Source organism: Ambystoma mexicanum, chromosome 14 (genome assembly GCF_040938575.1).
Source record: "Ambystoma mexicanum isolate Mex_15411 chromosome 14, UKY_AmexF1_1, whole genome shotgun sequence".
Lineage (NCBI taxonomy): Eukaryota > Metazoa > Chordata > Amphibia > Caudata > Ambystomatidae > Ambystoma > Ambystoma mexicanum.
Genome location: NC_090940.1, coordinates 626,208,582 through 626,226,644, shown reverse-complemented (window position 1 = coordinate 626,226,644; position 18,063 = coordinate 626,208,582). Strand labels below are relative to the sequence as shown.

General features: G+C 50.4%; 1 protein-coding gene across 4 annotated transcripts in view; it reads left to right on the top strand.

Annotated features, from left to right (window-relative positions):
• Positions 1-18,063, top strand: part of SLC35F4 (solute carrier family 35 member F4) — a 647,823-nt gene that overhangs the window by 345,302 nt on the left and 284,458 nt on the right. The gene's annotated exons all lie outside the window — the stretch shown is intronic.

Genomic DNA, 18,063 nt, shown 5'->3' with positions numbered 1-18,063 from the left:
TACCCACAAACATATCTTATATCCATCTCCAAATCAGTGTAACGGAAGGCGTCATTGTAGCCTCACCATTTATTAGCAATCTGTTATCATAACAACGGTCTTCCTGTATTTCTCAAAGAGATGGATTTAGAGGAGAGCACAGAGCGATGTCAGAACAGGTGAATTGGTGCGAAAGTCAATAGGTCAAATATTGATCTTAACAGCTATAGTAGCAACACAGCCCTGAAAGGAAACATTCATAAACACACAGATGGGCATACAATTCTGCCTGTGTTAGGTGTTTCAGTAATTCAAGGGCCGAGATGCTGTGATGTATATGCTATTTCCTGTTCTCAAAGTTCTGGCACACTTGTATACCTCACTGAGAGAACCTGGGAATTAGAAAAGACAATAAAACAATGGAAAGATGTCTGTAACTGAGAACCTCAATCACTCCAGCCAAAATTAATTCCATCCAGGTAATATGGTCATGCTGAGAGGAGTAGTTTTGCCTCACTGTGGATAGAATCATCTTGTATTTTCGGGAATTGCAATGTTTTCAACCATGCAAGACTAAATGAATTTTCTGTATCAGCTTGAATCCTTGTTATTGAGCTTCAAATGATTCCTTCAATGAGGACAAGTTAAATCCATACTTGATTAGTGCAAGCCTCATGTTTAAGGTTTACTCTCTTTAGCTATTGAGAACAAATAATTTCCCCAGCATCAGGTCTTTCACTATCCAATACTTTCTGTATAGTCATTGCTTTATGGATGGTGAAAATCTATGAGTAATGAGATCTTATGCAGCTGCCATTTCGTGATTAACTTTTACATTCATTCTCACCTCTATTCTGTCTAAGATTATCTGCCTCCAGTTTTCAATTGATAAAAAATGCACACATTGATCTACAAAACTGCAATCACTGCACTCATAATAGTGTTAGGTTTTCCTTCCTCTTTCCATCCGGTTATGATACATGCAAAACCTGTGCAAATTCCCTTTAATAAGAGGTTACATATGTATAGTAGCTAAATTGGTTCATCGAAAGGTTTAGTGTAATGATTATTCTTATTATATACAAAATCACTAACATACGTGGTCCATTCCTGCAATTAAAAGATAGTGCAAGTGGTCAGGGTGGCACAGTTTTGTTTCTATATTCACTCGCAAAGGCTGGGCAAATGGCCATATAATAAAGAATATCTAATATCTGATTTTTATATTTAAACGTCTAACGTATAAAGTGTTGAAACAAATAAACCTGCCAAATCTTCATCTATAAAAAGACACCATGCAGTACAATACAACAAAAAAACCTTTGAAATAAGTGGCGTTTGATAGCAGAATCTTTACAAAACTTCAACATAGCCTCTTTTATGTTTTTAATGTCACAATTCTTGAGATGTTTCTGTCCCCACAAAATGAATTTGCTGTTATGTTATGCTTTTCTTAAGTGGTTGTACGTTTATGTTATTTTTGTTGTCATCTGTGATTGGCGATATCATATGTGATGTCTTTGATGATCTCATTAGTGATTCCATCTAAGATGTGGCTGGGGTTGTGAGTTTACATTGAGGTAGAGTTAACTTGCACAGCTGCTTTAAGTAACCTACAGTATTTAGGAAATGTTTAGGTTTGAATTGTTTACCTAGCTCCACTTCAACTTGTGCTTTGTGAGGTTATTGTACTAATATAGTGCCTTGAAACAAGTGTCTTTACTGGTAACTTGTTTGCGTTCATACATATTTTTACTACTACTTCTACTAAAAAAGGAATGTGCTTTGTTGGCAGCTAACCATAAAATCCCCTAAACTAAAGAGCTTTTTTATTAATGCCATTGGTTTTTAAAGGAACACACATTTGTCCTGACTGTGATCTATTTTTGATGTGTTATATGTAATTGTTTTCAAATTAGTTGATTTTAAATAGTGTAAAAAGAAATGTATTATTTCTTTGACATTCAATTGAATATGCATCAGGTGGACCTCTGGCTCCACCGCTTTCTTGACTCTCAGGATTGTCATGGTCTTTCTATTTCCTCTTCAAGTCAAAGCTTTTTCACTTTTAACTTAATATAGTTTTTCTCAACAAGGTTGACGTCACTCAATTTTTGCCTCAGCAGTACTGGTAGTTTTAAAGTTAGAGCAACTCGTGTCTGCCTCTTGTCGTCTCTTTTTTGGTTTTGAAGATTGTCGCTGCCACTGCACATGGTTTTTAAATAATTAAAACTACATCAGCATAAAGAGTCTCCTAGCTTTGTCAGCAACTCTACACTGTCTTTTGGAATGTTCAAACTACATTTCCAATGATGTAATTCCTCTTTGGTTCTATCAGTGCTCCAGATAGGTTTTGGAAGTGGGCGTATTTTACTCCCTATTTTTGGAAGTTGGGAGTAAAATGAATTTTTAGGGTGTTAAAATGTAAGTCAAATTCCCTATGAGAGTATTTTATAAGTGAGTAAAAATATGTTTTAACTGAAAAACGGAAATATTTTTGTAATATTTATTTCTTTGCACCTAGTTATTCATGAACATTAAAAGATGCATGCTTATTTCTTCCAATCAGGCAGTTAAAAATAATAGTTTCTTCATGTGGTACTACGTGCACTACTGGTTCAAACATATCCATGGAGCTATGAGGTGAAAGCATGCGTGCAAGATTCTACATGTCCTTTTCCTATTTTTATTTTTTGGGAGTATTTGCCCATGTTTAGGGAGTAAAAGTAGCTGATGCACCCCTTATCTGTAGGGCTGGATTCTATTATCTTTGACATTGCCTCGTCACAAGTCTTTTGGTTGGTTTAATCTTTAAATGCTGAGTTGCAATCCTCCTTTGATTCTCATGGTTTTGTCGATGCCACACTGCTAGGCTTTCAGAACGTTAGAATCATAATTCTGATAATGCATTTCTGCCTTGGCCCTCTTGGCTTTGTCAGTGCCACTGTATCATGCTTTTTGGTTGTAAGAACCGTAACTCCCACAATACAATTCTTCTCTGTTTCTCTCGGTTTTAGCAGCTGCTCAGTCAACAGCCAAATGTATTTTATTTATTCATTTGTTACGTGCCGAAAACTCAACAGGCATCAGGGCGCGACAAAGACAAAATGTAAAGCACATATAGGGATTCCTTCTTTAATAAACATTTCTTACAATATACTGCAAAGGGAACAATCTACACCTCTAAGTTGAAATAATGTACACATTTATGAAGACATTTAGATACATAATGGTTTTTGTTTCCATTGGCATAGATGTCAGATAAAACAACCCAGTTGAAAAAAGCTACAATTGTTCACCTCATGTTTAATGTTTATGGATCCACTATAATGAGTTCTGATTATTAATGAATATTAAAATATCCCTAAGCATACGTAGGATCCCAGAAGACATTTTTAATAATCGACAAACTTAAACTCTTTGTAACTTGGCCAACTATAAATAATCCAACCTTTAACTTAACATGTCTGTGTCTTTTTTTGTTTTTAAATACCTTAGGAATGAAAGGACACATGAGTCAGTCATAAGTTTACATCATACGTGACTCCTTTTTTCTGCTGTTTTATGGTTAGTTCAGTGGTTTTCAAGATTGTTCTTAATTTACAGAGAGCTGCACCTTGTTTCTGTCAGGTTGTTGCTCTTTTTTTTAGTCCTATTTCTTTAACCCAGACTTAAGGGTAACTGCCCTGTATGAAAAGGGCCCAAAGTGGGTTAGTAAGATGGCAAAACAGGATGTGCTCGACATTTGCAAGTACTCTTTGTATGATGGCAACAGTTTTGAGAAATGTTAGGTCTGTCAGGGAATACCTTCCGGGAGATTGAGGAAAAGGGAGGCGGTGGGCCTTCATGAAGGGATGGGCATGTTACGACGTTTTAGATCACAGTTGTCTGGCTCAAGGAGGCCTTTTAGGAAGTCAACCGGTAGGGAGATCCCCCTTTCTGCACTGTCTGATGCTCCTTTCTTTCAGCACAAGGTCCTAAGGGATCAACAGCTGGTCAAACAGTATGGCGTTGTGAGGCTCGCCTAGGATGTGCTCCTCTTCACAGAAGCTTCAACAGTGATGTTTGTTACAATGCAGAGACAATCAGTGGCTTATTTTCCCAAGTTTGCAGATTGCACAAAGCGATACTTAAAGGTGGGATAACACCTTTGTGTCCGCTTTCTCACCACTAGTTGTGCTCGATGTTCCTGGATTTCACTGGCGGAACTGGGGTATGGAACAGGATTTTTGTGTCTGCGTATCCCTTAATCTACACCTGCAAAAAACACATGGTTTCATGACTCTAGTATCTTGGTTTATGTGTTTATTTCTATGCAATGTGATTATTATGTTTTGAGGGACACCGATGGAACACGGGGCATGGAATAGAGCATGTAGAACACCAAGGGAAAGATGCTACTGTGGAATATGCTGTTGAGTTGTTTGTTTGCTGTTGATGTATCCGGTGGGTTATCTATGAGACTGGAAACAAATACCATTTCAATCATAATCCTGTGTGAGCCAATACTTCAATGACATTTTCATGCTGATGTAAAACCAGTGGATTTGTGGGTATTCCGACTGGTTTTAGCTTCGGCTAAAAGCAGACAGTGCAACTGTTGGAGATAACCTATGTGCAATTTTCTCCTTTATTTAAAATGAAGCCCTTGATTTCGAAACACTCACCAATGGCAAAATTGGCACCGGGACACACATTGGGGAGGAAGGATAGCTCAGGGGCAACACGTTTGTCTTGGAAGCAAGACAACGCAGCACAACACAGCTTTGAATCCAGATCCTGCGCTTGGAAACCACTCGTTGGTATGAAGCGCATTATAAAAGAACAATTATTATTATAATGTCAGGATATTCAACCTCGAAAGAGGAAAAATATCAATGTGGAGGTTTTCTACATCCTGCTCAATATCTTTGTCAGAGGGTGGTTGATCTAAAACCACAATGCCAAAGCAGGCTTCTTCTCTATGCAGAGCCTTGTGCCCTCTTTCTTTGTTGTCGCTGATGATGGGGTTGAAGAGGAAGCAAACCTTTTGTTTCCTGCTGCCATTACCATATTATCATAACTAGGATGTACTTTAATGAATAACAGGTTTTGGTTACATGCTTTGTACTTTTTTTCTTGATTCGACTTTGCCAGTTTGACAGAGGCTAGAACTTAGAAAGTCCCTCCTGTCACCTTAATGATTCATGGCAATAAGAACATTTGTTTGTCTAATCCAGTACCATGGACTTAAGGGCATCTCACTCAAACAGAAAATCCAAGGCCTTCCTTTGACAGGGTCCACTATTTTTTGGGTATTGGAAGTCGAATAAGTCCCGAAAATGAACACAAAAACAGTCCACAACCTGCAGCTGCTGTGGCAGAGGCTCCCCAACCCAGAAATCCCAGTGGCCTCTCAAGCATGATGAACAGTGCATAGATGCTCGGCGGCATTATGCTGGGATGCAGAACAGGGCCTACAGACCTTCAAACAAAATTCCATCACATCAGACCAAGCCATAACAAGAGAGAAACTTTGACACACCCAAAAAATGACATAAAAGCAGTTCTGCAAAAACAAAGACAAAGAAGACCAGAAAAAAGGCCAAAGACCGACATCTGACCCATCCTGTATCTCAGGCCTGTGAAGAAATAGATACAAAAAGAAACATTCACAATGCTGGCTCTGCACCAGATTGTCCTGTACCTTCAAATAGGACCCCACGCTTCGCCCATCAGTCCTTTTCTCCAGCATGGGGTCTGGCATGGATTCACATGCTCATGAATATTCCCCGTCGTCAGGCTGGGAATCCTCGGTAAAGAAAAAACCAGTATCAGTTTCGTTTCTGATCTGTCTTTCGTAGTAATAACCAATCACTGGTCTCTGCGTCATACTGACCACAGCCAATGACTGCCCTCTACCTAAGCACCGCCTCTGGCAGCCATCTTCAGATTTTTACCGCACGTTCATGTGTTGGGATCCTCGTGCTATTGCTCTCGAGCGTTAGTGCTATTTTTCGCACTTTTTCACAAAAAACTTCGATTCTTTCGGTCAAAAGAGCCTCAAGCTCCACCGATCCTACATCCGATCAACGGGGACCCGTGTCGGATTCATCTGTACCCCCCAAGGGTGAAGATTCGTCGAGCTACACTTCGGAGGACTCCAGAAGCTTCTCAGGCCCGGTCTCGGAGATGGCCCAGGAGAAGGGAAGCTCGACGCCCGGAAAGCTGTTCAGGGTCTGCCCTGGATGCCAGCTGCAGAACGTCTTCAAGGAGGACGAACACTCTTTCTGCCTTTACTGCCTTCATGAGGACAAGACGCACGTGGAGAAGGACTGTGCGTTTTGCGGCAACATGTCGGAACGGACCATGAAGGACCGCCATCAACGTCTCGCCAATTGGCTGGAGGGTAAGAGCCCGTCTGGCGAGAAGAAGAAGAAATCCGAGCGGTCTTCTAAGACCTTTGAGGGCGCCCCGGCGACGGGGGCCCAACATAAGGCCAAGCACCGCGAGTCCGCTGGCACCGGGAGCGCCGAACGGTCGGGCTCTACGGGCGCCAGGCAGGGCGCACCCTCCCCGGCACCATCAACCACGAGCCAACGCTCTGGGTCGGGTAAGAGGAAGGCCGAGCACCCGGCGAAGCTCCTGGAGAGGCCCCGGTCGAGCTCTAAGGCAGAGGAGGAGCGTGGCAGTGCCCCCTCCCTCAAGGATAAGGCGGTGAGCGCACCTAAGATGGTGAAGGCCTTGATCCATCCGACCAAGCCCTCTATCGAAACGGTCGCGGCGGCCCTGGCTCAGCCTGTGGTGGCTGCACCAGTGGTGGCGACCTCAGGGCCCAGAATCTCCCTGCCTCCTCGGAGGGAGTCTTCATTTGTGCCCATCGATAGGACCCCCGTGAAACCCTCCGTGGGGAAGAAGAAGGGGGGGCAGGGCGTCGTCGTAGATTCGGCCTCAACCTCAGAAGAGGAGCTGATCGAGGTCTTAAGCCACGGCCTAGGCGTGGAAGAAGGCCAGCCCGTCGGAATGGACCCCGACGCAGGTGACGACGACGACATCGTCGAGGATACCGACGGGGCCCCTGCTCGCCCGTCGGATTCCCCTCTGCCAGCGCCGCAAGACAACTCGGCGGCCATTTTGTTGGCCATACAGTCCTTATGCTCCGAGATAAGGACGAGGCTACCGTTACCGACGGAGGAACCTCTCCCGTCGGGGGATCCAGAACCGGGACCTTCTGGTGTTCCCCCTACCAAGAAAAGAAGGATCCATCCACCACCTCCTTTTCAACCGTCGCGCCCCGTCCAGCCCTCCTCCCCGTCCACCCGAGGGGATGATACGGGGACTGACACGGCAGCGACGGGTACGGACGACGAGGCATACGACGAGGATTTTCCGTCGTCGCCTCCCACCAGGGCTTCTCCGCCCGACGAGATCGGATCTTTCCACTCCATGATCTCCAGGGCTTCCGAGCTTTTCCAACTCTGCCCTGAGGAGAAGAAAAAGGAAGGCTTCCTTTATCAGCGGCGCGAGGCCAAGAGGAAGACGGTCCTCGCAGTGCCTCTGTTGGACGACATTTGGGATGAGGGCCTTTCCCTCCTCAAGAACCCTTCCACGACGCCAGCTAGAAGAGACCGGTACGAGAAAAAGTACCGGGTCCCGGACACGGCCCCCCTATGCCTCCGGGCGCAGCCTACCCCGGACTCCGTCGTCTCCGCGGCAGCCAGGAAGAAAGCGGGGGGGGTGCGGCCTCCACATCGACTTCCCCGCCGGACGGCGAGGGAAAGAAATTGGATGCTATGGGACGTAGAGTCATCTCGTCGGCAGCGACGACGATTAAAGCGGCCAACGCCTTGGCTATCGTGGCCCGCTACGACAGGGAGCTCTGGTACAAGATAGCTCCCCTGCTGGATTTTCTGCCGGACGACAAGAGGGCGGAGGCCCTTGAGATCCTGCAGGAAGGTGAGGTGGCGTCGGACCACGCCATCACCGTGGCGACGGACATCGCCGACACTGGGTTCCGCCAGCTGGGCAACGGCGTTTGCCTTCGACGTCGTGGATGGCTCAAAGCTACGGACTTTCGGCAGGACGTCCAGACCAGAGTCCTGGACATGCCCTTCGACGGGAACAACCTGTTTGGGAAGACTGTGGACGATTCCCTTCAGGCCATCAAGGCGGATACTGAGACGGCCCGGGCCCTTGGAGTCCTGCAGCAACGACGAACGCCCTTTCGGAGCGGCGGAGGCAAGGGCGCCTCCAAAGGTTCCGGCGGCAGTTTCGCTTCCTACCGTCAAGCGGCCCGCTCGTCGTCGCAAGAGGCCTACAGAGGACGAGGCAAGTCTAGCGGACCCCGCCGTCGTCGCCAAGGAGGTCAAGGCGGCAAGGCCGCGTCCAAGCAGGATTGAACCGGCCGTGGGGTCGGGCCCCCACCGAAGCACCCCGGTGGGAGGCCGGCTGGCGGGCTTCGTCAGCGTGTGGGAGTCCATCTCCACCGACCGTTGGGTGCTGGACGCCCTGGCCCGGGGCCACGCGCTCGAGTTTCAAAGAAGGTGCCCGCGCGTCCCCCCCGTGGCCAGGAAAGAACTTCACGTCCCTCAACTTCTCCTGGAGGTAAAGGCGATGCTCAGAAAGGGCGCCATCGAACTCGTCCCAAAGAGGCTTCGGGGCTCCGGAGTCTACTCGCGATACTTCCTCGTGAAGAAGAAGACGGGAGGATGGCGCCCCATCCTAGACCTGCGACGTCTGAACAAGTTCATCAAGGCGCAGAAGTTCCGGATGGTCACCCTCCAGCACGTCCTGGGTCAGCTGGAGGAAGGAGACTTCCTATCGTCGTTGGATTTGGAGGATGCCTACTTCCACATTCCCATCCTAAAGGGGCACCGAAAATTCCTCAGATTCGTGGTCCAAGGGCGTCATTACCAGTTCAAAGCCCTTCCCTTCGGACTACGGTCGGCACCCAGGGTATTCACCAAGTGCCTCGCACCGGTGGCGGCGCAGCTGCGCCGCGAGGGGATTCACGTCTACCCCTACCTGGACGACTGGCTCATCCACGCCAAGACAAGGGAGCTCGCCGTGGTCCACACGGCAAGGGCCGTCCAACTCCTCACGGACCTGGGATTCTCCGTGAACTACGCCAAATCCCACCTGGTGCCCGCGCAAGTCGCACTGTTTCTGGGAGCGAGGCTCGACACAGTGTCCCTTCTGGCCTCCCCGTCGGAGGAGAGGACCAGGACCATCTTGGGCAAGGTGCAACGGATGTTGGTGGCCGACGCGGCCAAAGTGAGGTCCATCAAGTCCCTCCTCGGGATGATGTCTTCCTGCATCTACCTCATTCCCATGTGCAGGCTCCGGATGCGCCCGTTGCAAGAATTCCTGGATGCGCGCTGGATCCAGACGACGGGCAGCTTCGAGGAAAGGATCAAGCTCGACGAGAGTTTCCGACTAGCGATACGGTGGTGGGGCACCCGCGCGCATCTGACGGCGGGCATGGACTTCCAGACCCCAGCCCACCAGGAGACTGTGACCACGGATGCCTCCCTGGAAGGGTGGGGAGCGCACACCGAAAATCTGCACGCAAGGGGACTCTGGCTCCCGACGGAGAAGTCCCTGCATATCAACGTCCTGGAGCTCCGTGCAGTGTTTTGGGCCCTCAGGTCCTTCCTTCCGTCCCTCAAGGGCAAGGTGGTGAGGATCTTCACCGACAACACCACCACCATGTTTTACATCAGGAAACAGGGCGGAACCAGGTCCCCAGCGCTGTCCAAGGAGGCGCAGGACCTGTGGCATTGGGCCGTCGCCCAAGGGATTTTTCTGGTGCCGTTTCATCTGGCAGGGATAAAAAACACCATCGCCGACTCACTCAGCAGGGAGCTGCGCTCGTGCCACGAGTGGGAACTACGGCAGGACCTGGTGGATCGCCTCTTCCGACGGTGGGGCACACCCCAGATCGACCTGTTCGCGACGGCGACGAACACCAAGTGCCGGAGGTTCGCCAGCAGGTTTCCCCAGACGAGGAGCATGGGCGATGCTTTCTCGTTCCCCTGGGAGGGCCTGTTCCTCTACGCGTTCCCTCCCTTGCCTCTGCTAATCCGGCTCGTCAACCAGCTCAAGAGGTCACGGTGCAGGATGATCCTCGTCGCACCTGCGTGGCCGAGGCAGATATGGTTCCCGGACCTTCTGGACTTATCAGCGTCCCCGCCGATCAAGCTGCCGGCGGACGCGGATCTACTCTCCAGGGAAGGAGGCGCCATCCTCCACCACGACCCGAAGTCGCTGAACTTGCAGGCCTGGCTCCTGCAGCGCTAGAGTTTGGAGGATACGACATACCGGCCGATTGCAGAGAGGTTCTTGCAAAGGCCAGGGCGTCCTCGACTCTTAAATGCTACGGACACAAATGGAAGAGGTTCTCTGTCTGGTGCCACGCACAGAAGATTAACCCTCTACGGATTACGGCTCCCCAAGTACTGCCGTACCTGCTGACGCTGGCCAAAGCTGGTCTGGCACACGCGTCCATCAAGATTCATCTTGCTGCGATCTCCCGATACACCAGAACCACGGGGCGGACGTCCTTGTGGTCTCATCGTCTGGTGAAAGAGTTCATGAAGGGACTGTTCAGATCGTTCCCGCCGGTGAAGGCTCCGGCCCCGGCGTGGGAGCTCAACGTGGTGCTGACCAAGCTCATGGGACCTCCGTTCGAGCCTCTGCACTCGGCCCCGTTGAAGTTTCTATCGTGGAAAACAGCTTTTCTTGTGGCCATCACCTCCGCACGACGAGTGGGAGAGATCCAGGCCCTTTCCTGCAAGGCCCCGTACTTGACTTTCCACGACACGAGGGTAGTGCTCAGGACGCACCCCTCCTTCATGCCCAAGGTACCGTCGGACTTCCATCTCAACGAACCCTTGGTGTTACCTGTGTTCTTCCCGTCGCCTTCGTCGCCGGCTGAGAGGACTTTGCACTCGCTGGATGTAGCTAGAGCGCTGAAGTTCTACGTGGACCGCACGAAGGGTTTTCGGAAGACGTCACAACTCTTTGTGAACTTTGGACCTGTCAATCAGGGGAAGGCTCTCTCGAAGGCTTCCATCTCCAGATGGCTCTCCGGCTGTATCATGTGCTGTCACCGGTTGGCAAACCGACCGCTGCCTGGCCGTCCGAGAGCCCATTCCACCAGAGCGATCGCAGCTACCACGGCGTTCCTATCTGGTGTGCCCCTGCTGGACATATGCAGGGCTGCTACGTGGAGGTCGACGCACACCTTCACGAAATTCTACTGCGTCGACCGGGATTCCAGGGAGGAGTCCAGGGTCGGCCAAGCAGTGCTGCGCAACCTGTTCGCCTGAGGTGAGCCTGGTGAGGAGGTAAGATGCTTAATGTTGAGTCGATGTGATGCTTAATGTTGAGCCTTTGCCACCTCCCGTGGTTGTGCATGTGTGTACTGCTATGTATTCTTTATTCATGAGCATGTGAATCCATGCCAGACCCCATGCTGGAGAAGGAACAAGTTACTTACCTGTAACTGTTGTTCTCCAGCATGGGTCTGGCATGGATTCACATGCGAACCCTCCCGCCTACCCCTCTGCGGCTCTTCACTTGGTCATACTGCCACTTCACGTGCTTCCAAATCTGAAGATGGCTGCCAGAGGCGGTGCTTAGGTAGAGGGCAGTCATTGGCTGTGGTCAGTATGACGCAGAGACCAGTGATTGGTTATTACTACGAAAGACAGATCAGAAACGAAACTGATACTGGTTTTTTCTTTACCGAGGATTCCCAGCCTGACGACGGGGAATATTCATGAGCATGTGAATCCATGCCAGACCCATGCTGGAGAACAACAGTTACAGGTAAGTAACTTGTTCCTTCTCCGCTCGTTCGGGACTGGACGCACTTGCATCCGCTGAAGATTTTCTTCCCTGGCTCTCGCTAGCGATCGTGTACTAGTCTGTGTATGTCGTTCAAACTAGACTTTCCAGATTGTTCATCGTGTCACCGACGCTTCGCGAGGGCGGATCCCTATCCTCTTTGTTTAGAGTGTTTGGGTTCCGGATCACCATTGGGACTCCTGTTTTTACTGCGATTCCCTTTCGGTCCGGGCGGTCCAACGTCGGTTGGAGCGGTGGGAGGAGGTGTTTCGACAAACTCCTCTTTCTTATTTTCCGGCGTTCATTGACGAAATGAAGAAACGTCCGGTAAGTTCTTTACTTTTCAGATACCTTTCCGGGTTCCTCCCGGGCCGGGAGGGGCGTTGATCACTCTGTCACCGGGTATTGACCTGAGGTGCCCGTTGGGCCAAATAATTGTACCAGAGTTTTCTCTGAGGGTCTCCGTAAGGGGCCTGTGGATACGCTCCGAGGCCCCTCCTGTGGGGGCTGCTTGTAGGCCCAGTTCTACTGAGTCGTGGGGTAACAGAGCTAGCTTTGAGGCCTCTCTATCGGCTTCCCTCAAAAATATGACTGGGGTGCGCCCCGAGGCCTTGGTGGGGCTTGGTGTCACCGAACAGATGTTTGAGGCCCGCGTGAATAAGGCTGTTACCCGACCTGGGTCCGAGGTCCCTCGTACAGAGGCTAAAGCTACCAACATTTCTGAGAGGCCTGACAAGGCCTTATCGGTGAAGGTTTTTTCTCACCGTTCCCGCTCTTGCGGCGACACCAGATCTGTTGAGGGGGCAAAGAAGGAAAATTCTTCTTTTACCGGCAGTGCCGAGGTCCTTCCTGGGAAGGCTATTTTGGCGGTTGGTATGTCGCACAAACATTCCAGGCTTCATAGTACCGGCTATGCCGAGGTTCCTTGTGTCAAGGCTAAAGTTAAGACCCCTGATCCATCGACGGGGACTGCTGCCTCACTTCCTCACTTGCCGCAGTTCCCCTCAGGTGATGACAAAATGGTGCCCGTTCCCGCCACGACCGCGGCGGCTATTTTGGGTGCTACCCCTACAACTACACCATCGGCCTCAGGTGTAGGGCTTGGTTATGTGGGTGAATATAGAGTTCCTTGTGCGCATCCTTATCGGCCAGTTTATGATTGGAATGCCCGGATTCCCCTTCTGCACAGTGTTTCATTGCCTGCTGGGTCGGCACCCTTGGTTTATGTGGATACGTCGGGGGAGGGGCCGGTGTGGCACCCTTCACCGTTACGTCTCTGGAATTATTCCCCTCATGAGAGGCCTCCTCTGGTTCCAAAACAGTGCCTGGAGTACGCCTTTTTCGGCAGATTTCAAACGCTCATGCGTACTGACCCCATGAGGGAATATTTCAAAGGGCTTTTTAGGGAGATATGTCCACCTGCACCTCCGGCTCCACCCGTGCCTCTGGTGGTTCTGCCGGCGCCTCCCTTGCCTACGGTGCCTTCCCCGACTCTTCCGCCTTTGCCCCTTTGGTCCCCCATGGACAGGCAACGCCCGACACGGTTCAGCAGGATCCTGACCTATCGGATGACGCGCAAGGCGATCAGGACAATGAGGACCTGCCCCGCTCTATCAGAGCTTTTGATGACCGGGTACTGAACATGATGTGCTTCTTGGATGTTCCGGTGCCCGAGGCACTCGCTCCGCAGGAGGGCATGCTTTCTGGGGCGTTCACCCTGTCTCCTTTGGAGCGTACCGGCCTGTTCTTGCAGAAGAACATTCTGGCCGAGGTCCGCAGGGTCTGGGAAAAGCCACACTGGCCCGGCAGACCTCGGGCTACGAGTGGTTGACAAGTCGTCGACGAGGGGATCCGGAATTCCGGTGTCTGCCCCTCTTCTCAATCCTCAATCTGTTTTGTCGTTGGAGATTCTGTCCACGCTTCAGTCTTTAGTACAGTCGTTGGACCAAAGACTACCTCAGGTAAACCTGCCACAGTCACCCGTCGACGAGCCGGGCCCGTCCCGTCCACCAACTCACGCACGCCAATTTCAGCACCACAGGCACCCCAAGAGGATGGTGAGCTGCCAGATTCGTAGTTTGACAGAGGAGCCATGTCGGATATCTCCTCATCCCCCTCCAGGGATCCAGCCTGGGAGTCAGAGGTGGAGTTAGAAACCCCAAGGAGCCCGGCTCAGCCGTCCCCCCGGATGATATTGCATCATTCCATTCTATGATGGAGAAGGCGTGTAAGGAATTCGGTTTGTCCTAGGAAGAACAGAAAAAGGACTGTTTTCTTTTCGACCACATGGGTAAGAGAAGGAGGTCAGTGTTTTCAATACCCATACTAGATCATGTGTGGAAGGAGGGTTTGCAGACAATGCGTCACCCCTTTTCGGAACCGGCGGTAAAAGGTTGCCTTGAGAAAAAATGTAAGGCTCCAGAGTCTACCCCCAAGTGCTTATCCTCCCAGCCAACGCCTGAATCGGTGGTGTCGGCGGCAGCGGCGAGGAAAGCGAAGGCCCAGCACAAGTGCACGACTCCGCCTGAAAACGAGGCAAGACGTCAGGATGCCTTCGGCAAAAAAGTGCTATCTGTGGGAGCAACTACAGTGAAGGCTGCAAACTCTCTGGCTATTGTAGCCAGATACGACCGAGAAATGTGGCACAGGCTGGCTCCGTTGCTGGATCATCTTCCTGAAGAGCATAGGAAGGCGGCGATGTTACTAGTCCGAGAGGGTGAGGAAGCCTCCAATCACGCAATAAACATCGCGGTGGACCTCGCTGAATCGGGCTTCAAGCAAGTCAATAATGGGGTCGTGTTACGACGACAGTCATGGCTTAAGTGTACCTACTTCAGGCCGGAGGTACAATACAAAGTTTTAGATATGCCCTTTGAGGGAGACCTTCTATTCGGAGAGAAGGTAGATGAGTCCCTGAAGGGAATGAAAGAAGACTCTGACACGGCACGTTCATTGGGTTCCCTCCAGAGTGGCCGAAGCTACAAGTCTTTTTGTCCCTTTAGAGGGGCTTCAGGTAATTCCAGATTCTCTGCGTCAGGAGACAGATCCTTCGGTAGGTCGGCATACCCCTCCCAGGGATACAGGCGTGCTTCTCAAACAGCAAACTGACCTCCAGGAAGAGACCATCCTATCCGTCGTCGTCGAGAGAGAAGCAAAACAAAGATCAGCAATGACGAGCAACACACCGTTCGGGGGGGAAGAGTATCAGCCTATGTCGACAAATGGGAACGAATAACGACAGATCAATGGGTGCTGGACACAATAAGGAACGGACATTCTCTACAATTCAAGCGCAGCCCTCCGCACATTCCACCTGCGTTCGTCGCTCATTCCCATCTGAGGGTACTGCAACAGGAGGTAACACTCATGTTAGCAAAAGGTGTGATAGAATTAGTTCCAGCATCACAGAAAGGTCAAGGGGTTTACTCAAGATACTTCGTCGTGAAAAAGCCAAACGGAAAATGGCGTCCCATTCTAGACTTACGCAATCTCAACAAGTCCTTAAAGAGCCTAAAATTCAAAATGCTCACGCTCCAGGAAGTGATCCGAGCCGTTCAAGAAGGGGATTTTCTGGCGTCCCTGGATTTGCAGGACGCGTACTTCCATATTCCAATGTGTCAGAAACACAGGAAGTTCCTGAGGTTTGTAATAGGGCGGACTCACTACCAATTCACGGTGCTTCCCTTTAGGCTCAAAACCTCCCCCAGAACGTTCACGAAATGCCTGGCCCCAGTAGCGGCCTGGCTAAGAAGGCAAGGCCGCCATGTATACCCATATCTCGACGACTGGCTGGTAAGGGGATCCTCCCCAGCGTCGACCAACCCAAGTCTGCAAGCCACCATGCAGCTTCTACAACAGCTGGGATTTGCCATAAACTTCAAAAAATCCTCGCTGATGCCATCGAGAACGTTGGTGTTCCTGGGGGCACAGTTCGAAACCCAGTCCGGGCTAGTGAAGCCTTCCCTCGACAGAATCTCAAAACTCAATCGACTGGCGGGTCGACTACGACGAAACACCAAGCTTTCAGTGAGAAAATACATTTCGGTCCTAGGGGCAATGGCATCCTGCATCCATCTGGTGGCCAACTGTCGCCTATTCATGAGGCCAGTTCAGGAGTTCCTGGCGGACCGGTGGACACAGGCCGAAGGATCGTGGTCAGACAAGATAATCATCGACAACGACAAACTGCTTCGGACTCTTCAGTGGTGGCAGAGTTTCCACAACCTGAACAATGGTGTACCCCTACAGGAGCCAGAGTTCCAGCCAACCATAGTGACGGATGCGTCTCTAACCGGCTGGTGAGCGCACATGGGCACTCTTCAAACACAAGGTCGTTGGTCTCAAACGGAGTCACTCCTACACATCAACGTGTTAGAGCTCAGAGCAGTGCGATGGGCCTTGAAGGCGTTCCAACCACACATCAAGGGATCGAGGGTACGAGTGCTGACAGACAATACGATGGCCATGTTTTATTTGAGAAAACAAGGGGGGACGCGATCCAGGACCCTTTCCATGGAGGCCCAGAAAGTGTGGCATTGGGCATTAAAGCATGAGATATCCATCGTGGCTCACCATCTCCCGGGAGTGAGGAACTCGCAAGCGGATTCCCTCAGCAGAAGGATGGCCCAGATACACGAATGGGAAATGGACACAGTTCAGCTGACGAAAGTTTTCGGGAAATGGGGTCACCCCCCACTGGACGTCTTCGCAACGAAGGAAAACAAGAAATGCGAGCAATTCGCAAGCAAATGGCCTCAGGAGGGTTCCCTGGGGGAGGCGTTCTCCTTCCCATGGACGGACAAGTTCCTTTACGCTTTTCCTCCGTTCCCCCTCATACGGAGGACGGTGCAGTGGATACGCAGGTACAGTTGCCGGGTAATTCTAGTGGCACCGTACTGGGCGAGGCAACCGTGGTTTTCCGACCTGCTTCACTTGTCGCTGGATCAACCAATAGCGTTTCCGAGGGTCCCGAACCTACTGTCCCGGGACAAAGGTACGGTGTGGCATCACGACCCGGACAGTCTCAACCTCACAGCCTGGCTCCTGACTTTTCTGAATTTGGTACCTTAGACGTTTCGGAGGATTGCCAGAAAATTCTGCAAGCGGCTCGGGCCCCTTATACCAACAAATCTTACACGTATAAGTGGCGAAGGTTCTGTGAATGGTGTCGAGGACAACAAGGACTGCACCCGTTAAACGTGACTCCGGAGCAAGTTCTGCCTTATCTGCTTCACTTGGCAGAGGGGGGTTTATCTTTCACATCGATAAAGGTGCACCTGGTGGCCATCTCTAGGTTCACGAGGAAGAGACAGTCGTCTTCTTTATTCAGCGACAGGTTAGTGAAACACTTCATGAGGGGTTTATTTTGAACTTTTCACCCAGTAGAATGTTTTCCACCAACATGGAGTCTCAACGTAGTGCTGGCAGGCTTAATGAAACCACCCTTTGAGCCTATGGCCACTTCGGCCATGAAATTCATATCGTGGAAGTTGGCATTCTTAATTGCTATCACGTCAGCTAGGAGAATCTCGGAACTGCAAGCGTTGGTCGTAGATTCTCCATACCTAAGGTTCTTTAAAGACAAGGTGGTTCTGGCAACTAATCCTACTTTCGTTCCGAAAGTTCCTACAGTGTATCACAAACACTCGTCCATTGTCCTCCCTACTTTCTTCGCGACCCCATCATCGGCAGCGGAAAAAGCTCTTCATACCTTGGACGTTAAGAGGGCCCTAAAATTTTACCTACGTCGTACACAAGAACTCAGGTCTACTCGACAAGTGTTCATCGTGTATGGTCCGTCAACGAGAGGAAATGCAATTTCTAAGCAAGGACTGGCTCGGTGGGTTTCGTCGACGATTGCGTTTTGCCACTCCAGGGCCGGGAGGACGCTGCAAGGGCATCCTAGAGCCCATTCTACAAGATCAACGTCCTCTTCAGCAGCATTATGGGCAGGAATTCCGCTAACAGACATATGCCAGGCTGCGGCATGGTCGGTGCCCCACACGTTTACCCGCCACTACTGCCTTGCTAGGCAACATGCGGACGAGGTGCAGATGGGAAGAGCAGTCCTGTGCCATCTGTTTCAATAAGGTAAGCTCTACACTGTGGAGAGTTTTTTCTACCTGTTGGTGACCGTATGCTTTATTGAGATACAGATATATGGGTAAACTTGTGTACCTATGCATTGTGTATTTTTTGGTGGGTGTATGTGGCATTGCATTCTCACCGCCGTCTTCCAGTTTACTGCTATACAAT